The sequence below is a fragment of the Schistocerca gregaria genome, chromosome X (assembly GCF_023897955.1).
Source record: "Schistocerca gregaria isolate iqSchGreg1 chromosome X, iqSchGreg1.2, whole genome shotgun sequence".
NCBI lineage: Eukaryota > Metazoa > Arthropoda > Insecta > Orthoptera > Acrididae > Schistocerca > Schistocerca gregaria.
In genome coordinates this window covers 165,808,946-165,832,523 of record NC_064931.1, presented here as the reverse complement: position 1 = coordinate 165,832,523, position 23,578 = coordinate 165,808,946, and the positions used below count along the sequence as shown (strand labels likewise).

The 23,578-nt window shown below is 40.2% G+C and overlaps 1 long non-coding RNA gene across 1 annotated transcript in view; it reads right to left on the bottom strand.

The window, feature by feature from the left end:
- LOC126299261 (uncharacterized) overlaps positions 1-23,578 on the bottom strand; it is a 717,934-nt gene that overhangs the window by 640,407 nt on the left and 53,949 nt on the right. The window lies entirely within an intron of this gene.

Sequence of the window (23,578 nt, the reverse complement as noted above, 5' to 3'; positions counted from 1 at the left end):
CTTGTTAGTACGTAACGACAGCTTTTTTAGTTTGGAAGTCGAGACAAATTTATTGTAGTGGTGGACACAAGGAATCGGATATTCTAACCACTGCTTCTCAGTATATTTATTCCTTTATGAAACTGGTTGAAAGTAATGTGTCTACAACGAATAGCTTAATATATAGTATCAATACTAGTGATAAGATCAATCTACATAAAAACGTAAAATCACGTGCCTTGGCCCAAAAAGGCACCCAATATTCAGGAACAAATAGATTCAGTTAACTGCCAGCAACCATTAAAAACTTTGTTTCAGATGAACTACTGCTTAAACAGAGTTTGAATGGCGTTTTGGTAGGAAACTCATCTACTCTGTAGACGAATATCCTAACAGGGATAGTTAGACCAGCTTATGTAAAAATTTCTGTTTTGGCAACACTTAGTCACAACAGTTAAGATTAGGTATGATGATAAATTTATCAAATATTTATAACTAGGTTTCATTCTGATAGTGTATGAATTCTGTAAATATTAGCAGTTCCAATTTATTGTAATATGTTCACATATTATGACAATCTCCTGACAAATGATTGGGGAAGTGAGTGTTGCATTCATATGTTCTATAATTTTTATGTTATACTTTCTGACATGTTCCACGCCCATGAGAGTCGTGTCACTTTTGGGTCTATGGAACAAAAACTTAATCTAATCTAGAAAGAAAATTTCATCTCATCAAAACAGTCAATAGAAATTGTGAATTAAATTTCATTATGGGGCTTTAAATTTCTAGTAATGGAATAACAATATCTTTGTGTAAACTTCACAGTCAAGTAGATTACCACATAGTGCAGTACAAGTATGTATTTAGAATATGATTTATAAGCCCTTTGTAATGTTTAATTGTGTCTCAGCTACATTTTCTGACATGATAGAGAAAGAATTTAAAGTATGACTAGTAGTAAATCTGGCAAAAATTACAGTGATCCCTTAGGCTGCCCTCATCTGATGAAAAGTTTAATTTATAATTGCAATTACTGTTGATCTGCTAATGTAATGACCAACCTTGCCTTCCATTTGCTGAAACATTCACTGATAACCCCAAAAGTAACATTGTTTTTAACTGTACTAGTAGAGAATTACAATTGTAATAGAAATTTTCTGCATGTGTTTACCACTCAGATGCCTTTTACTGTGTGAATCACAGCATTCTCTTAAGTAAATTAGAATATTATGGTGTCAACAGTAGCGCTGCAAAATGGTTTGAGTCTTATTTAACTAACAGGAAACAAAGGGTGTCATTGTGAAATACTTGAGCATTAAGCAGTCTTCATCTGACTGGGAATTGATTACGTGTGGTGTTCCTGAAGGTTCCATCTTGGGTCTGTTGCTTTTTCTTGTTTGCATTAATGACTCCTTGCCCATTACATTCCCAGATGCTAAGTTTGTTTTATTGCAGATGGTACAGACATTGCAATAAGTAGGAAGTCAAGTACAGATTTAGAAATGGCAGCTAATCAAGTTTTCACTTACGTTAATAAACTAGTGAAAACTAATTCACTGCAAAGACACACTGGAACCTGCAAGAGATTTCCTTGTAGCATGTGAATAGCACATGAAGACATGCAGATCAAAGAGGTTGACAGTGTTAAATTTCTAGGATTATAACTCGATAATAAATGCAGTTGGAATGGGATTTGCAGTCAAAATGATGTCAGATGTAGTAAATATAATAATAACGTGCATTTTTTTATTTTCTTTCTGTAATGTCATATGGGATCATATTCTGGAGTAACTGACGAAGCTGAGCAAAAGTTTTTAGCAAGCAAAAGCATAACACAAGATTCATTTGTTGTGTATTTCAAGAAAATCATGTAGAAATCTGTTCGAGGAACTTTGTATCCTAACCATTGCTTCTCAGTATATTTATTCTTAATGAAATTTGTTGCAAGTAATATATCTCCATTTCCAACCAATTGCTCAATACATAGTATCAGTACTAGGAATAAGAACAATGTACAAAAAAAACTTAAAATCTCTTACCTTGGATCAGAAAGGGGTCTAATATCCAGGAACACACATTTTCAATTTATCACCAGCAACCATTAAAAACTTGGTTTCAGATAAAGCACAGTTTAAACAGAGTTTGAAAGACTTTCTGGTAGACAACTTCTTCTACTCTACAAATAAATATCTTAACAGTGACTGTTAGACCATCTTAAGGAAAAATATTAGTTTGCACCAATAGGTCACAACTGACAAGATTACGTATTTTGTGAATGATAAATTTATTAAAAGTGCATAGCTGTGTTTCATCCTGACAGAGTATTAATTCTGTAAATATTAGGTGTTCTAGTTTACTGAAATGCATTTACCTATTTTCACAGTCTGCTGATAACTGATCAGGGTTTATGTTCAGCTACTTGGAGACCATTTGCAGCTATTCATGTTTGGAACAATGGTGGAATTTTTATAAATGACCGTGTACTTGGTCACCGTGCCATAACTGTTCGCCCTAGGTTTGAATAACTTTCTGAACAATTCAAGTGTATGATTTGGGCACCAAGATCACCCAACGTGAATCCTTTCATACATTTATGGGACATAATTGAGATGTCACTTCATGCACAAACTTGTGTACCCGGAACATTTGCAATTATAGAGACAGCATTGGACGTTATTTCTGCAGGGGTCTTCCAACAATGTATTGAGTCCTTGCCACGTCATGTTGCTACATTACTCTGGGTAAAAGCATGTCCAACATATCAGGAGGCAACCCATCACTTTTGACACATCAGTGTATTACACCATTAGTCCGTGAATGTATTTTATTTGTAGGAGATAGTGTTCTTACATAATTTGTGAACCCAAAGAAGTCATTCTGCTCTCGTGGTTAGGTTATCTGCTGCAATTGGCATAGATAAGTACCATCAAGCATACCACACATAACCTTCTACATTCCATCAGTGGTGCCATCCAGGTCATTAAAAATGAGATGCAGATTCTACATTTCCCACCTCCTGTGTTTAAACCACTAGATTTCGTGCCACACACCGATCCACTTTGGAACATCATGGTTTCAACCACACTGGTCATGACATTGGACACAGTGATATAATCACATAACAATGCCTCACACATAATTACAACAGTGTCGTAAGACATCAAATTCAGAGTGAACATGTTTCCAGTCATTTCACGTTCACTGGTACCACATGTGAGATCAACAGAAATATCCACTCATCAGCTTTCGCAGGCCTCCCACACTGTATTTGCAAATTCAGCCCCCACTGTTTGCAACCAGTCAATTGAAAAATTAGTTGCAGTAAATGGAGAGCATTTTCAAGTAACAGCTAATTAGTGACTCTTTTGAATAGTTCACTTTGGTGACCAGTAATCTTGATCAACATGTAACTTCAGTAGTGTTAGACATTATATTATGACGCTCCCTGCACCAGGCCTACAATGCCCTCATGATGGTGCTTATTTCACATTGCACAAAATCAATGGGTCAAAGGCTCACACAGGTCCTGTACAATGAGAGGCATGATGACATGATTCTGTCTGAATTCTGGAGACATCTGCATGGAATGATTATCAGTTTGGATGCTTTACTGTTACACATTTGGCAACAATTGCTACCAAAGTGAGGTTAATTTTAATTGCTCAGGAAGGGCAACCATTATACTAGTTACCAATGAAGTACAAACCTTGCCCAAAACATATGCCACAGTGGCCGCCACGATAACGTCCATTCACTTTGAAGGAAGCCAAACTATCACAGACCAGCCCAACATGCTGCTGCCTCGCCACCATGCCACATGTACCTGAAAGTCATAGAGTGTTCTCGAGGACCTGTGAACTCCCCATGCCACTGTCAAGAGGTTAACTAAGCACTCGTAAGTGTTGCACTATTGATCATGACAGCTGAGTACAAACGAGTCCCCTGCAAATGCCTACAGTGGTTTCATAGCCATGAGGCCACTCAGTCAAATGTTTGCTGTTCCACAGACATTTTGGTCACCTGGGAATGAATTGCAAGAAATTATGTTTGCACCTCAACGCCAAGACATGATTTGGTTGCAACAGTGTGATAGCCACTTACAGCACCTACTGTTTTAGAACAGTTAGCACCCTATGTTGAAAAGCCAGTATAGGACTGCTCAGCCTAACGCTTCTATCGGCATGCCTCCAAAGCTGCCGACTACCGAATGACTGCACAACACTACATCACAAAGGCTGTTCATTACCAACCACTATTCAGGGCTAGTGTTATTAATCAAATGGGATCAGAGATCAGCACACTGCCACACTAAGGCCAATTTAATGGCAGTTAACAAGTCCGTCATACGTGCATATGGTCACAAAACATTAGAGGCTGAAATAGATGCTTTGAGAACTGCAAGTGGGCTTACAAATTAACCAATGTTGTTCAACCAATTTCAGGTGCTGATTTCCTCACACACGTTGCACTGACCACCAATTTACTAAATGAATGACTGATACACTCTGTCACAGTCATACTATTCTTGCAGGAAAGGCTCATTCATCAAAGTACACAATGTCCAGTGTGTATAACTTTAGTGCTAACACCTCAAATGACCATCAACATTACTGGGAGTCCTACTGCTGCAACTTGAAATTACATCTCCATACCATGAAACAAGATTATGTAACAATCAGGCATGAAATAATCAAGTTACATGAGGACAATGTGGTGTTGAATGATACCCTATTGGAAACAGAAGGCAACTCAAAGTGGCCCGCAAAACATAAGAACAACATAGGACACCTCCGCATTGCATCTGTGCTTTGCACACAACTGCATCCATGGAGTAACTGTGGCCCGTAAAATCACAGGGCATGGGCACACATACTATGGTTCACCATATCTCTACCAGACCTGGTCTGCAATATCGTCACAAGTTCATTGGATTGTGTGAAAATGTCTACCACCGATTTCCAGTGGCTACACAATGTCACCAGGGGAATTACACCTCACACTTCTCCCCCTCTGTCTGCTACCAATGGCATTCCTACCAACCATCATTCTACAGTCCTGGCTGTGTCACTGACTGCAGTTACATGTCCATCATGTCCAGCCACCCACACACAAGCTGGCTGTGATGTCAAATTTGAACTCTCTCTCATCTTTTAGGGGGGGGGGGGGGGGGGGGTCAAATGCTGTGTGGGAGTTACATAATCAACTAATAAATGTGTGACAAGTGCAGTGCATCTTTAATTACTCATATTGTTTGTTGCTTCCTGTTCTTGTTTGTTCACTAATACACTGTTATTCCCTGTATGTATTTTATATGGAGTAGATGGTGCCCCTACATGGTCCCACATTGTACAGTAATTCATACTATAGGCCTATACTTAAATGTGCACAATAAAATTAATAAATGTGTACATTTGGTAGACTTTGCAACTGAACATGTTATAGAAGACTCTTTATGGACCTAGGGATTGTGACTTGTATACACTCCCTGGTGCTGTTTTTGGTTAACAGCAAGAGTGAATTTAGGATGAATTCAGCAATTCACAATCACATAACTAGATGAAGTAATAATTCCGATGTCAGCTATGTATCCCTTTCTAGGGTTCATAATGGAGTTATATTTTTGTGTACAAAAGTCTATAAAAGGTAACCAGTGGGCTGCAGGCAGAAAACTGAACATTTGCAAATATTGAAAAACAAAATAAAATAATACCTCATTAGCCACTCTTTCAACAATTTATCAGAATATTTGAAGTGAAGAATGTAAATTCTGATAAAAATTAAGCACACTGTTTCATATAGATACATGACAGTGGCAAAACATTGAGTTCTTTAAAAGGAGTCAAGTGATGGAAGACAAGGGCACTTATTTAATTATTTTCTCTTTTGTGTAATAAATATATTTTTAAGAAATATCTCCTAAAATGGAATGCAGTGTGACGTTACGAAGTGTACAACTGCAAAGCAGGCACTTTTAACTTTTTCTGTGTTGATGACTTTACTAAGTCTGTTTAATGCCTTCTCTTTAAGTATTCCTACTGTCGAGTACTGTATATCAACATATTGTGAGGAATTTTGTAGTTGCATTTTTATGTTTGTAGCAGCAGTCAGAGCTATGAGTTGATGAGAATATTAGGTTAGAATGACCAGAAGACATTACCAATAGACCATTCTACATGTTTAGGGACAGATCATTGCAAAGTATGATAAACAGAATTGGTCAAAGTGTGAATTCCTTGTCTTAGTGCTTACTGCTTTAACCAACACTTTCACTACTTGTTTGGTGATTACAACTTTTTGGACTCTGTTCAAAAGATATGATCTGAACCTATAACTGCATTTTCCCCTAATTCAGTACTACCATAGTTTCTCAAATGTAATGTATAGTTGCCAAAGTTTGTGAGCTCGAGGAATAGCCTGTTGTGTGTTTTCTTTTACAAAATGCACTATAAAATTAATCAAAATGAATATAAAGCTCCATTTATCATTACCCCTTCTAAAAAGACAAACTTTTGGAGAACCAATAAGCAATAACTTCCAAGGAAGCTCTTCAGGCCAATAGTCATTGCACTTGCAGCTAACCTACCGGCACTAGTTTATGTGGCCAGCTGGTACTAAAACATGGAATTTCATCTAAATTACTCTAGCATAGGAATGATTTGTTAACAATTAATGTAGATTTTGAGATTTGTTAACAAGAGTCCTTTATTAGGCATAAAACACAGATGATAACTTGAAATGAACTTCCAGTGTGCTATATTTTAAAACAATTATTGAATCAAACCACATACACCACAGTCTCTCCCTGTGAGTTTCCAATAGTTCTGTTACAAAAGCCAGCCCTTTTCAGTGGCTTAGTAAACAATAAATGCATTATTCACTGAAGTATTTAGTAATCTTCAAAGATAGATAAGTTATTTGGAGGAAGTAACTTCTTTTGTGATGCACAATATCGCGTTTAGAAGGGTAGGTCAATGACAGTAGCAGTACTTGACTTAGTTACAAATATATGTTAGGGTTTTGAAAACAAAAGAGTCTAGAGCACTGGTACCTTGTGAGCTTAGTAAGGTATTCAATTGTACCTCATGTAAGGCCCTCCTCAGCAATGTAAAATCATGTGGTGCTGGGGGAGCTGTTGAGCTAATTCCTACCTGAATATCAGTGCAAGGAGTAGACTACATTGAAAGGAAGTTGAAATGGAGTGCACCATAGGAAGTAACATAAGCATCAATGGGCACACCTTGCAGTTTGCAGATAATAACATTTGTTCTCAAAAAGGGAGAGTGTCGCTCAGGCTTTTCAACAAGCAGAAGTCCTATTAGAAAAAGCCAAGGCCTAGTGTAGAGAATATACTTTGTTTAAGCCAATCTTTATTAATCTGCCTTGCTCATATGGAGGTAAATCGTGCACACTATAGAAAGAGAAATAAATTTCATAGCCACAGCACTGGCAATAGACAGTATAGAAAGCCCTGGATGTTGATTAACAAAAACACACAGGGCGTCCACATGGCGGTTCTCGAACTGTTGAATGCACTATTTAAGGGTATCCTGTCATTACCAATGGAGCAATTTAGGACTAAAATTTTGTCTGAACTGTGCACTATGTTCTAGAACTGATTTCATAGTTGTATTGTCATTGTACATTAGATTATAATCGAGTTGATCTCTTCATTATATACACTCCTGGAAATTGAAATAAGAACACAGTGAATTCATTGTCCCAGGAAGTGGAAACTTTATTGACACATTCCTGGGGTCAGATACATCACATGATCAAACTGACAGAACCACAGGCACATAGACACAGGCAACAGAGCGTGCACAATGTCGGCACTAGTACAGTGTATATCCACCTTTCGCAGCAATGCAGGCTGCTATTCTCCCATGGAGACGATCGTAGAGATGCTGGATGTAGTCCTGTGGAACGGCTTGCCATGCCATTTCCACCTGGTGCCTCAGTTGGACCAGCGTTCATACTGGACGTGCAGACCGCGTGAGACGACGCTTCATCCAGTCCCAAACATGCTCAATGGGGGACAGATCCGGAGATCTTGCTGGCCAGGGTAGTTGACATACACCTTCTAGAGCACGTTGGGTGGCACGGGATACATGCGGACGTGCATTGTCCTGTTGGAACAGCAAGTTCCCTTGCCGGTCTAGGAATGGTAGAACGATGGGTTCGATGACGGTTTGGATGTACCGTGCAGTATTCAGTGTCCCCTCAACGATCACCAGAGGTGTACGGCCAGTGTAGGAGATCGCTCCCCACACCATGATGCCGGGTGTTGGCCCTGTGTGCCTCGGTCGTATGCAGTCCTGATTGTGGCGCTCACCTGCATGACGCCAAACACGCATACGACCATCATTGACACCAAGGCAGAAGCGACTCTCATCGCTGAAGACGACACGTCTCCATTCGTCCCTCCATTCACACCTGTCGCGACACCACTGGAGGCGGGCTGCACGATGTTGGGGCGTGAGCGGAAGACGGCCTAACGGTGTGCGGGACCGTAGCCCAGCTTCATGGAGACGGTTGCGAATGGTCCTCGCCGATACCCCAGGAGCAACAGTGTCCCTAATTTGCTGGGAAGTGACGGTGCGGTCCCCTACGGCACTGCGTAGGATCCTACAGTCTTGGCGTGCATCCGTGCGTCGCTGCGGTCCAGTCCCAGGTCGACGGGCACGTGCAGCTTCCGCCGACCACTGGCGACAACATCATGTACTGTGGAGACCTCACGCCCCATGTGTTGAGCAATTCGGCGGTACGTCCACCCGGCCTCCCGCATGCCCACTATACGCCCTCGCTCAAAGTCCGTCAATTGCACATACGGTTCACGTCCACGCTGTCGCGGCATGCTACCAGTGTTAAAGACTCCGTATGCCACAGCAAACTGGCTGACACTGACGGCGGCGGTGCACAAATGCTGGGCAGCTAGCGCCATTCGACGGCCAACACCGCGGTTGCTGGTGTGTCCGCTGTGGCGAGCGTGTGATCATTGCTTGTACAGCCTTCTCGCAGTGTCCGGAGCAAGTATGGTGGGTCTGACACACCGGTGCCAATGTGTTCTTTTTTCCATTTCCAGGAGTGTATTTTATAGCATCATAGTTTAAACTGCAGTCTTTCATTCAGTTTATTGTTGTAATACTACTGTAATCTTGATGCAGTCTGTCCAGCTATGGCTGGTTAACAACAGAGGGCCGGTAATAAATGGACAAGATGTCAGTCTGGTTTTTGAAGATAATAAGCAAAGTTATCCTAACCACAGGATTATTCGTTAGGCTTTGAGTTATAATATTGCAAATTTCAGTAGGTGTGAGCGGGCAAGGAAAAAGTTATCTTGGGAGCAGCACAAAGCTTGTACAGTGACTGGGTACAGAAGGATTGATAAAAGAAGAAAGTTTGTCATCAATGTTTATAAAGTGACTGCTGAACATTTCACATAAATTTTTTGCTCAGAGGAAACACCATCTTCATTCTTAATACATGTTATTGATTGACTTCTTTCCTTTTCACCAACAGCCTCACTGATGACTTTCCATATAGCTTTTGATTTATTACTTGAATTGAGTATAAACTGCCAGTTCTACATTCTCTTGGCTTCACAACAAACTTGTTCACTTTGCAATAGTTATTGAATAACTTATGTAGTTTTACTGTGAACATAGAGCAGTCTTTTGTTTCTGCAAGGGTTTTGTGTTCCTGACACCAGCAATTTATTACTAGACATTTTCCATATAGTTTGCTTAGATCTAAGTTTGGTTGGAAATGCTACATCTTCATGGTTGTACAGAATACTCAAATTCTGGTACCTTACAGTCAACATCACTATCACAATGTACACGCTTCCAGTCAGCTTCATGGAGCACATGTGTGAAGGTAAATATGCTATATTATTTTCTTCAAACTTTCCTGACGATCTGTCAACATCTTGAGAGGTCAGGTACAGCCCAAGCCTTTGCAGCACCTGTGCTGAATGTCTATCCTCCTGCTGTTCTTTTTGCCCTCCCTTGGGAAATATGTCTGGCTAGATTTGAGAATGCGTACTGAAGCTTTAGTATCCTGACATCAGAACAGTCCCTCAATTGTTTTTCCTCTCTTTCTTCATTCGCCATCTCCTGCCCTTCCTCTGCTTCAACATTTGAGATTCCTCTTTGTTTCTTCTTCCTTCCTGTTTGCTCTTGAAGGCTGGCCTACATGTTTGAAATGTTACAGGTGACTGGGTAATGTGTTATTCCTAGCCCCAAGTCAACAGGTAGTGTTCACACGTAGCCCCTGCTACAGGCCAGGTGCAGGGAGGGATGACTGCCTGAGCTGTTACCTTCCCCAATTGCCAATATGTCACTCTATCAGGAGTTTGGGAGGTGTGAACAATCACCTAAGGCAGGTGAGGCCCCCTTGGAAGGGCCCCAGTTGGAAGAAATGCACCATCGAAGGCACTGTCAATCATGGAGGATTTTCTCCCAATGAGCCAATCATCATTTCTTTCTATATCTACTAAATGTAAACAGAATGATGCTAAAGATTCAAAGAATCTCCCAGTGGGACCTTGGTCCCTCATGGTATCACATACTGAACAATGTCAGTCCTTTGCTACTGTTAATGTGTTTATTATTCAAAAAAGTTTTGCTGCAATCGCAGATCCTGTGAAATATTGCCACAATTTATGTAATGGAACTTTGCTTTTGGAGTATAATTGTGATTTTCAGGCCCAACAACAGCTTACAGCTTCACTCCTCCACAGCTACCCTGTTCATGTTGGGGCCCACTGAATACTGAATTCTTTGCATGGTGTTATTTACACTAGACTGCTTGGAGGTCTGACCAAGGGAGAAATCCAATCTTACCTCTCTGATCAGGACATCACTGCAGTCCATCAGGTAACAAAAAGGTTGATGCAACTTTAGTGCCTACACACTCTTTTTCTCACGTTTGATCAAGCAGTGCTTCCACCGAAGATCAAAGTAGATTATGAAGTGATCACGATGCAACTGTACATTCCAAACTGGATGTGTTGCCACCAGTGTCAACATTACAACCTAATTCACATGTCCTGTTGAAACAAAACTAAATTAGTTATTTGTGGTAGGGTTGCTCACAAGAGCAGTTGCCACTTCCGCCTCCATGCTGTATCAATTGCAACAGCGATCATGCAACCTCCAGCGGAAGGTCCACAGCATTAGATCCAAATAGGAGGAATTATGGCTGCTCTTCGAATCATAGTATCCACTCTTTCTCTGCCTCCAAGAAACAAAACTGCATCCTTGAGATCGCTCTGACCTCTTATATTTCCTTCTGGTCTGCTTTGACTTTCCTGCAGAAGACAGCATTCCATCTCATGGGGGAGTCATATTGCTCATCTGGGATGACATTCATAGCCAGGCCATCTTACTGAACACTTGGCTGCCTGCTGTTGCAGTTGACATTATCCTTCCTTGCTTAACCTTTACTCTTTGCAGTGCATACGCCCCTCCATCATTTGGTGTCGCCAGGGCAGGCTTCCTCCAGCTTACTGATCAACTGCCTCACCTCTGCTCATTGACTTTAATGCACACCATCCCATTTGGGGCTCTTCCAGAACCTGTCAGAGAGGTTCTGTCTTGGCTGACCTCAACCAACTCAACCTCTCTATCTTAATAATGGAGCACCCACATTCCTCTCAGACTCCACACACACCTATTCCCATTTGGACCTCTCATTCTCCAGTGGCCAATTTTCCTGTCATCCTGAAAGGTCCATTCTCTCTGATATGTACTAGAGTGACCATCTCCCATGTGCTATCTGTTTGCTGACTCCTGTCGCACCTATGTGTGAAGCTAATTGGAAGCTTTCTGAGGCTGACTGGAGCCTTCAGTCCTTCCTGCAGACCTTAAAAAAAATTTCCCCAGTTGTGATGACCAGGCATAGTACCTCATAAACATTATCCTTACCATCATAGAACATTCCATTCGCACTTCATCTCTACCATGCTGTGTACTGGTCCCCAGGAGAACTGAGGCATACTGTGATGTGAGTTACGTGCGAAGACCTGCTCTCTGCATTTATAACCATCATCCTTTGATGGTGAACTGTATTTGTTGTAAACAGTTGCAAGTGCAGTGTCATTGCAGTCTTCACTATATCAAAACAGCTAGCTGGATTTCATTTACTAATTCTTTTAACAGTTACACTTCCTCTTCCGCCTTTTGGGGGTAACCTCCATCATCTGTTTGGGACTAAGGTCTATTACCTGATTTCTGGTATGACTGTAGCAGGTGATGTCATTGTGGACCTGGTAGCTATCTCCACACCTTGGGCTGCTATTCTGTGGAGATTTTGAGCTCCACCCAATATCACCCCACCTTCCGCCCTTGGAAACGAGTGGAGGAGGCTCAGATGATACCCTCCTCCTCTCAGAAGAGTGAATGCTACAATTCTGTCTCTACAACGGGGGAAGTAGATCATGCTCTCACTTCATCCTGATCTTCCACCACAGAGCCCGACAATGTTCACATTTAGATTGAAATATGCTCACTATTTATATATACTTGAATTTAGCATATTTCGTGACTGTACTCACTTTTCTGTGAAATGTTTATAAGATGACATTTGAATTTTTTGTGTTGGCATCAGTCGTCTAGTGAAAGTATGATTCCATAATGCTGTTTCGTCAGCTGCAGAAATGTCCTGGTTCAATGCGTTTGCCTCTTTTTTGGTGCTTGAAATACCATTTCTCCGAATGTGCTTCCTTCTTGATGTTTATATAAAAAAAGCCGTACAATAACTCATTTTTGATGGTCACTTGCAAATTATTATAATGGGGACCTGTACATTGTCCCACTGTCACACAACGAGAGTTCACTGCCGACTGACTATGGTCAAAGACGACTCCAGCATCAAAGACATTTCACACAAAACACATGCTTCCACTTGTAACCAGTCTCTTTGATATTCTTCATCACATCTACTAATATTGATCAATGTGCTGTCACTCACAAACATATAAGCAAATTAGTATCAAATAAGGCAAATTACAATTCACAAAAAATATTCTGACAAAACCATAAGAAAAAATTTACAACCTCCCTCATTAGATTTGGTATCAACAAATCTGGTAGAAAATAACACATCTCCCAGATCCATTACAAGATGTTGCAGCACCTTTCTCAAGAGGGCAAGCACTTCCTCCTTCATACACACAATCACATTTGGGCAGATGGCACATTTCCCAGATGCTGACGTGAAGTCACTATCATACCCATATCTAAGCCCAATAAGGACAAACACATTCCTTTTAGCCAACACTCCATTTCTCTCATCAGCTGTGTTTGTAAGATGATAGAATGTGTGATTAATGGCTGGTTGGTATGGTGGCTCTAACTTCACAATCTACTAACCCTTGCACAATGTGGATTTTGAGCGCATCATTCTCCAGTTAACCACCTCGTCACTTTGTCAACCCATGTCATTAACCATTTTCAGCCAAAATACCCAGTGTTGACTTTATTTTTTGATATGGAGAAAGCCTATGACACCTGCTGGAGGGCTGGTATCCTTTGTACTCTATACACATGGGGCTTTTGATGCTGCCAGCACTGTTTCCTTCAGAAATTTTTAAAAGACCAAGTATTCGAGATATGCGTGGATACAACCTAGTTAAACATCTTCATCCAGGAGAATGGGGTGTCTCAAGGATCCGTCCTGTGCATCGTACTCTTTGCTATAGACATTAACCCTATAATGGCCAGTCTCCCACCAGACATCAACGGCTCACTTAACGATGTACTGCAGTTCTCCACATACTTGTATCTTTGAGCAGCATCTTCAGCGATGTCTTGAACATCTTTACTCATGGAGTATTGACAATGGCTTTCACTTTTCCACTGACAAAACAGTTTGTCTGAATTTTTGGTAGTGCAATGTGTTATGCAGAAGCTGCCGGGCAACTGCTGTTATACCAGTGTGATGTTCTCCTCAAGAGACATGTTTGCCATTTGTCTGCTATGCCTAGCCACCCATCCTACACCTCCTTTTTCGATGACTCCCTTGACTGCCAGTATGGGGTGCATCCCTCCTCTTCTCTGTTACCTCCCAGAGTTTGATTTCAGCTACTATTCCATCAACTTATCTTCACACACCTTTCCAGTTTTCCAGTGGGTGTGAACCCTTCCCTACTTAAGCATGTTGCCATGGCCAGTGTTTATCTTGGACTTCATTTACTTCCTAAGTAAACTACTCCAAATTGAATCTATTGCAGTAAGTTTCTCGAACTCTGCACACAACATAGTGACAGCACCTTTGTGTACAGTAATGGTTCTAAAACTGACTGTGGTGTCCGGTGTGTCTTCATCAATGACATGGACCATTTCAGGTACAGGCTTCCAGAACACCGCCCAATATTTACAGCAGAGCTCTTTGCCCTCTATCAGACTACCTAATACATGCAGCTGGAAAGGCTTTTTAATTGACTCATATTTTGATTCTCTCAGTGCCCTTGAGAACCTCTGTGTGCTGTACACAGTCCATCCCTTAGTGCAATGGGTCCAAGAAAGCTACCGTTTGCTGTCTGTTGAGGGAGACACTGTGATGGTCATGCAGTCTCCTGGTCACATTGCTCTGATGGGAAATCAGGCTGCTGATGCTGCTCACATGGTTGGAGTCCTCCTACCTCAGTCTGCTAGCTCTTCCATCCCTTTGGATGATCTCTATGTTGCTGTCTGTTGTCAGGTGGTGCCACTTTGGCATCACCACTGGTGCACTCTCCATTGCAACAAGCTCCAGGGAATTAAACCTCTGCTAGCAGCTTGGCCGACGTCATCTCAGCTCCTTGGTCGTGAGGAGATCATTTTAGCTAGGTTGCATATTGGGTATTGTTGTTTTAGCCATCGCCATTTGTTAAGTGGTGATCCCCCACCACTTTACGGTAATTGTTGTCAACATTTGATGGTTCACCATTTCATGACCGAATGTCCTTGTTTTAACTACTTATGTTCTCATATATGTTTGCCGTGTGATTTGTACGGTGTTATAAGGAAGGACGCGGGGGTTGTCGACTGTGTTTAAGTTTTTATCCTTCATAACAATGTGGCAAAGGACATTTAATCTTTGGTTCAGGACTTCCACTGTCTCCACAGCATATTTTGTGGACCTTTCTACATGAGGAAGTCCTTGTTCTTAGCTCACTTTCCATCAGTCGATTGGACTTAATGTATAATTTATTTTAAGTTCTTTTACTTCTTGATATTCTAAAGTTATGACATGGACACCTTAGTTGTTTTTGTGCCAGTGGGTTAGCAATGACTGGATCTGCAGGATTACATGATTGAATTATGTTTTGCAAGGTTAACTGGTGTTGGAGGGGAAGGATCCAGATGACAATGGTTAGGAAACGCTAGTACATTAGTAATCAGGTAATGACCATTCATTCCTCTGGGCTGCTTGTTGGTGATCATGTCAAAATAAAATGCTCTGCAGAAATTGTGGCAGCACTGTGACTGCCAGAAGGAAGATTCCACCTATTTTCTAACTCCTCCACCCACAATCTGTACCATAGTGATCCCATCCCAGAAGAACAACATAACCTTCAATTCCTACTCAAATCCATAGGCCTATCCCACAAGCTGTTCCCTGAACCCATCTCCCTCCTCACTCCAACAACCCCCCGTCCCCCATCCCCCACACACACATATATTACAACCTTCCTAAAATCTATAAACCCAACAATACTGGATGTCCAGTTGTAGGTGGTTACTATGATCCCATTGGAAGATGGTCACTCTTGTTGACCACCACAACCAACCAGTTGCCTGTAGCTTAGCCTCTCATATCAAACATACAAGCCACTCCACTTGGCAATTCTCAGTCATCCCCACTCCATAACCATCTGGAACCTTATTTGTCACAGTTGATGACACCTCCCTGCACACCATCATTCCTCAGGCCAATGACCATGATGCCATCCAACACTACGACTCTCAATGTCCTTCTGACATCAATCCACTACCTCACTTGTTCTAAACCTTACTGATTACATCCTCCTTTGAGAGGAAGATACACTGAAAGGAAAAAAAATCACAACACCAAAAAATAATTAATGTAGAGTATTGAAATTTCAGGAATACATTTGTTTAAGTAACATATTTAAATCATTGACATTGCAAGATCACAGGTCAACGTAAGCACGAGATAAACCAATGCAAATGTGAAATGCTGGTACATTAATAATCAGTTTACCTGCCAGAATTCTGAATGCGAGCATGCAGACATGCATGCATTGTGTTGTACAACTGCTGGATGTCTCTTTGTGGGATGGAGCCCCTTGCACCTGATCAGTCAATACAAGGATGGTTAATGCTCTTTGTGGATGACACTGGAGATGTCACCTGATGGTGTCCCATAGTGCTCGATTGAATATGGATCTCGTGATTGAGTACGCCAGTGCAACATTTCATCACTCTGTAGAGCTTGTGGTATTACAACAGCAGTACGTGGGCGAGCTTGATCCTGTTCAAAAATACTCCCTGTAATCCTTTTCCAGAATAGCAGCACAACAGGTTGAATCACCAGATTGACATACTAATTTACAGTCAGGATGTGTGGACTAATCCCGTGATTGCTCCTGGTGTCATACAAACCATAACTCCAGATGTATGTCCTGTGTGTCTAGCACATGAACTGGTTGGTTGCAGGCTCTGAACTGACCCCCATATAACCAACACACAGCCATCACTGGCACTGAGGTAGAACCAGCTTTCATTTCAAAACACAACAGTCCTCCGCCCTGGCCTCCAATGAGCCCCTTGACACCACTGAAGTCACAAATGACAGTGGTTTGGGGTCAGTGGAAGGCACACTACAGGGCCTCTGTTTCAGAGCTGTCCTTGAAGCAACCAATTGCTAAAAATTCATTGTGTCGCTGTGTGCTAATTGCTGCTGCAGATGCAGCACAATTCGCCAGAACCTCACACCAGACATGATGGTCTCCCCTCTCAGTAATGTAATGTGACTGTCCAGAGCCCCCATCTTCTTGTGACTGTACTTTCTCATGACCACCCCTGATAATGATAATCTACAGTGGTTACATTTCTGCCAAGTCTTACTGTGATATCACAGAAGGAACATTCAGTTTCTCATAGCTCTATTACATGACTTCGCTCAAACTCAGTGAGGTGCTGATAATGGCATTTTTGCTGTCTTAAAGAGGTTCTTGACTGTCATCAAGTCATTATGTTTAGTCCCAAATGCAACCAACACTATGGTTGTTACACCATGTATTTAAAGCAAGCCTCATTTGCATCCTCATAGTGGCGCCCTCAGCAGCAGTCTTATGCGACCAGCATGAAATTTTAATAGACATCTGAAACACACCTACCAACTTTCATTTGTGTTGCACAACTCCCTCTTGGTACTGCAATATTTTTTAGTCAGTGTATTTAAGCAAATCCACAGCACAGCCATGGGCACCCGCATTGCAACCATTCTAAGCCAATCTGTTTACAGACCTTCTTGAGGAATCCTTCCTAGAACCCCAAAACTCCTAACACCTTGTCTGGTTCTGATTTGTTATCTATATTTTCATGATCTGGACCTAGGGCCAAGATATCCTATCTTCATTCATCCACAACATTAACACCTTCTCTCCCATCTTCTTCATGTGGTCCTTCTCAGCCCTATGTGTCATCTTCTTGGCATTGTCGTCCACCTCACTGATGGCTCCATCCATATCCAGCTGTGTGGCTGGATTGAAGAGTTTTTAGCGAACAGGACACAGCATGTTGTTCTCAATGGAGAGACATCTATACACATTAAAGTATCCTCTGGCATGGCACAGGGGAGTGTTATGGGACCGTTGCTTTTCACAATATATATAAATTACCTAGTAGATAGTGTTGGAATTTCCATGCGGCTTTTCGTGGATGATGCTGTAGTATACAGAGAAGTTGCAGCATTAGAAAATGCAGTGAAATGCAGGAAGATCTGCAGCAGATAGGCACTTGGTGCAGGGAGTGGCAACTGACCCTTAGCATAGACAAATGTAATTTATTGCAAATACATACAAAGAAGGATATTTTATTGTATGATTATATGATAGCAGAACAAACACTGGTAGCAGTAACTTCTGTAAAATATCTGGGAGTATGCATACAGAACAATTTGAAGTGGAATGTTCATATAAAATTAATTGTTGGTAATGCGAGTGCCAGGTTGAGATTCATTGGGAGAGTCCTTAGAAAATGTAGTCCATCAACAAAGGAGGTGGCTTACAAAACACTTGTTTGACCTATACCTGAGTATTGCTCATTAGTGTGGGATCCGTACCAGGTCTGGTTGACAGAGGAGATAGAGAAAATCCAAAGAAGAGCGGTGTGTTTCGTCACAGGGTTATTTGGTAAGCGTGATAGCTTTACAGAGATGTTTAGCAAACTCAAGTGGCAGACTCTGAAAGAAAGGCACTCTGTATTGTGATGTAGCTTGCTGTCAAGGTTTTGAGAGGGTGCGTTTCTGAATGAGGTATCGAATATATTGCTTCCCCCTACTTATACCTCCCGAGGAGATCACAAATGTAAAATTAGAGAGATTTGAGTGTGCATGGAGGCTTTCGCTCTTCCCACAATCCATATGCGACTGGAACAGGAAAGGGAGGTAATGACAGTGGCACGTAAGGTGCCCTCCACCACAAACCGTTGGGTGGCTTGCGGAGTATAAATGTAGAGGTAGATGTAGATCTCTGCCCATATCAAACTCACTAATCACCAACAATACCTACTTTTTGAGCACTGTCACACTTTACACATCAAAAAATTGTTTCCATTTAGCATGGCCACTTGTGGACAGCATATCTGCTGTGATGATAATTTGTGACGTATCCATAACCTGTTGATGCACTTGGCTCCATGTATCTCAGAGTCTCAAATTTCAGGGTTTTTAAATAATATGCCGAATACCAATTCTATAAAGCATAGTGCAAAATTATGTAGACCACAGAATAGTTAAATTCCAAAGTGGATTCTCCTACTTTATTTTCACTATAGCATTGTTTTATGCCAGTTCAAGTTTTACATATTACAATTTAAACAGGTGAGGAGACATGCACCTCCTCTTTCATAAATGTATCTTGATGAGAATTAAATCAACCACTAATCATAGTCACAATGTTTATTGAATTTCATAGTGGTATAATATGCAGTGACAGAAATATGCAGTTAACAGTGCACATTATATAACTTGCTGCACAATCACCATCATGAATTATTCTGTCCAGCAAATAATAGTGATTGAACATTAACACTTTGAGTTTACATATGTGACATAGGTGTCATGCAGATTATGTCAAATCACAAATTTTCACATGAGATATTAGGCCTTCGATATAGCATGTTTCTGAGTGCTAACGTGTCACAGAACTTTCTGATGCATTGACATTGTTCGTTTGGTAGTGCACCCATGAGTCTAACTTAACTCGACATAGAGATGTTACCTGGTTGCTGACCATTCACAGACTTAAGAACAATATGTGATTTATGAAATTACTAATTTTTTTAAAATTTGGCTAGGTTACATTTTACAATTTTGTGTGGACTCAAGGACTTTACTGTTATCTAGCTTATGAAAAATATTTCAGGTTAATAAACCATAAAAGCATGTGGAACATCATTATGTTTTTGTAGTCTGGAATCCCATGTCCACAAGTAGGGCATCTATCCTGAAATCCATATTCTGTGATCCTCAGTTATCCAAAATCTTAATTAATGACTGAATTAATTAGTGAGTGTTGTGTGATTCAGAAAAAAATATAGCAACAAAAATATTATACCATCACAGGCCAAAATCCCATTGATATTAAAGCACAATAGATCATTGAAATTATGAGTGTCCAAACTTTTAATGTCAATTATCCCATATGTTAATTAATTTCAGATAATTTAAAATATGGTCATGAAAAATTGGAAATGTCTGTTTTTGAATGAGTGGTAATAATAATTCCTATCCTGACCATTAGCTCAATATGTTTACCCATTAAGTGCTGTCATAGGAACTTTAATTAACCACAACTTTTAATTTCTGAGTGCTGAGTGTTCTAGTAAAACTACATCATTTTGATCAAAAAGATAAATACAGACAATTGAACCACAAATTTAAATAAAATTTCACATAAATAACAAAATTACACATTCCTATATATCTTACATATTATGTGTGTGGTAGCATTAGATACAGGATGAAAAAATGAAAGAATTTTAGTTATTCATATGAGCAGAAAACACAACAGTTGCAGTATTTTACAATTTCCTACATCTGTTAACCCTCCAACTGAATTAAACAGACACTTATGGCAATTAGCTTACTGGATAATTCAGTGGTCTATAAGAGTCTTACATGTATCAAAATACATAAAAAAGAAACAATGTTATCATAATACTTTAAACTAATTTTCAAATCAGGTATCCCAACTAAATGTTACCTAACAGCCTTCCCTGGCCATCATATGAAATAAAATTTTACAAAATTTCGAAACATACATGTGTGTAATTAGAATATTTCAAAACACATTTATGTCAGAGAACTTCATGGGTTTCACCATGTTAACACAGCTCATTACTCATTATTGGCACCATCTTCAGTAAAACCACACTCATGGTTTGCTGTAGGATATTTCTGGGATTTCTCCTTCACATTTTCATTCACATCCAATGTATTGTATTGTATTGTATTGTATTGTATTGTATTGTATTGATCCAAAGTGGTGTTCAGCATTTACTAACATGAAAAGACAAAAAAATTTTCTAAATTTGTGCACGTCTAATTCCTATATCTATATCTCCAATAAGAATGATTACTCATTAATTGAACATTTACTTGTTATAAATTAACACAGCTATCAGTATAATGTCACACAGAATTTACAACAAAACATGTATTTAAACTGAATGAGAATGGAAGCTGCTTTATTTACTCAATTGGTGTCCTCTGACTATGACTTAACTTTATTGAAATGAAGATTGAGTTAGTGAAATTCTCTGCATTTTTAATTCCTGTCAGAAAATTATACAAATAGGTGGTGTACAGTACAGTATCATAGAAATGAACTTTGTAGCAATTTATATTCAACAAGTCATTAAATAAATTAGTACTTCACTTAGCTACATTAAATAATTTTCAGTATTATTATCTTTTTTTCATGAAAGCATCACTCTGTTTCTGAATACAGTGCTGCAATGTCCAGCAGGTTCTCAACAAGTTATGTCATATTACTGAGGCATGCCATCACAACAACAGAATATTCTTCTCTTGTGCATCATTTCACTTTCCAATTTATCAATGCTCATTATACCACTTATTTATCCTGTTAAAAACATGTTGACTGAAGAGGTACTTTTGCAAAAGAAGCTGTTACAAAGGGAGGGTCCCTAAGCATTAATGTTTCATATACAGGGTGTTACAAAAAGGTACGGCTAAACTTTCAGGAAACATTCCTCACACACATATAAAGAAAAGATGTTATGTGGATGTGTGTCCAGAAATGCTTAATTTCCATGTTAGAGCTCATTTTAGTTTCGTCAGTATCTACTGTACTTGCTAGATACACCACCAGTTGGCCCAATTGAAGGAAGGTAATGTTGACTTCAGTGCTTGTGTTGACATGCTACTCATTGCTCTACAGTACTTGCATCAAGCACATCAGTACGTAGCATCAACAGGTTAGTGTTCATTATGAACGTGGTTTTGCAGTCAGTGCAATGTTTACAAATGCGGAGTTGGCAGATGCCCATTTGATGTATGCATTAGCACGAGGCAATAGCCATGGCACGGTACGTTTGTATCGAGACAGTTTTCCAGAATGAAGGTGTCCCTACAGGAAGACGTTCGAAGCAATTGATCAGCGTCTTAGGGAGCATGGAACATTCCAGCCTATGACTCGTGACTGGGGAAGACCTAGAATGACGAGGACACCTGCAATGGACAAGGCAGTTCTTTGTGCAGTTGATGATAACCCTAATGTCAGTGTCAGAGAAGTTGCTTCTGTACAAGGTAACGTTGACCACGTCACTGTATGTAGAGTGCCACGGGAGAACCAGTTGTTTCTGTACCATGAACAGCGTGTGCATGCACTATCAGCAGCTGATTGGCCTCCAAGGGATACACTTCTGCGAATGGTTCATCCAACAATGTGTCAATCCTCATTTCAGTGCAAATGTTCTCTTTACGGATGAGGCTTCATTCCAACGTGATCAAATTGTAAATTTGTGGGCTGACAAGAATCCACACGCAATTGTGGAATCACGTCATCAACACAGATTTGCTGTGAACGTTTGGGCAGGCATTGTTGGAGATGTCTCGATTGGGCCCCATGTACTTCCACCTACACTCAATGGAGCACGTTATCATGATTTCATACGGGATACTCTACCTGTGCTGCTAGAACATGTGCCTTTACAAGTACGACACAACATGTGGTTCATGCACAATGGAGCTCCTGCACATATTAGTTGAAGTGTTCGTACGCTTCTCAACAAGAGATTTGGTGACTGATGGACTAATAGAGGCGGACCAATTCAATGGCCTCCACGCTCTCCTGACCTCAACCCTCTAGACTTTCTAATATGGGGGCATTTGAAAGCTCTTGTCTACGCAACCCCGGTGCCAAATGTCATGCTCATATTGTCGATGGCTGTGATACAATACGCCATTCTCCAGGACTGCATCAGGGATTCCATGCGATGGAGGGTGGATGCATGTATTTTCGCTAATGGAGGAAATTTTGAACGTTACCTGTAATAAAGTGTTTGAAGTCACACTGGTTCATTCTGTTGCTGTGTGTTTCCATTCCATCATTAATGTGATTTGAAGAGAAGTAATAAAATGAGCTCTAACATGGAAACATGAACAAATTACATATTTTCTTTCTTTGTGTGTTAGGAATGTGTCCTGAAAGTTTGGCCATCCCTTATTGTATCACCCTGTATGCTTCAAAGCACTTCATTCAGTTTGCCATTTCATATTCACTTTATATTTCATCAATTCATTATAATATACGTCTCAGTTACATAATACATTGATACCTCATATACTTCATTCTACTTGGCTTTATACACAAAAAAGACTCTACTGCATAATTCTCAAAAGCAACCAACTATATTAATGACAAGACATTACTGTCTATCACATAGCAGAGAAAAATATATTCAAATAATCACTTTAGTTTCGTCATGTCTGAAGAGCAAGTCTATGACACACTTTGTTCTCACTAAAATTTAGTGCATGCAACAGTTATTATTACTGCGATCTTCTTTATTTATGCCTGAAAGACTTATAATATGGCACACATGCACTGAAAAGATGAACTTTCATACAGACAACTGAACTTGTGTTAGCTACATTTGCAGAATGAGATGAAAAACTGAAATCCACTGGTAAGAGTAATTTATTTTTGCATTATACAATATCTCCTACAGTTTTACTTTTTGAGTTAAATGAAGTGTTTATTGCTTTATGATACTTCATGAAATATGAGCTGTGCATGGAGTCATTTTCCCTTAATGTTGAAGATTGTTGATAAAGTGCAGGTGGGGTTAACTGTACCAATAAAATTTGTTGTTAAGTGGATTGGTTCAGTTAACCC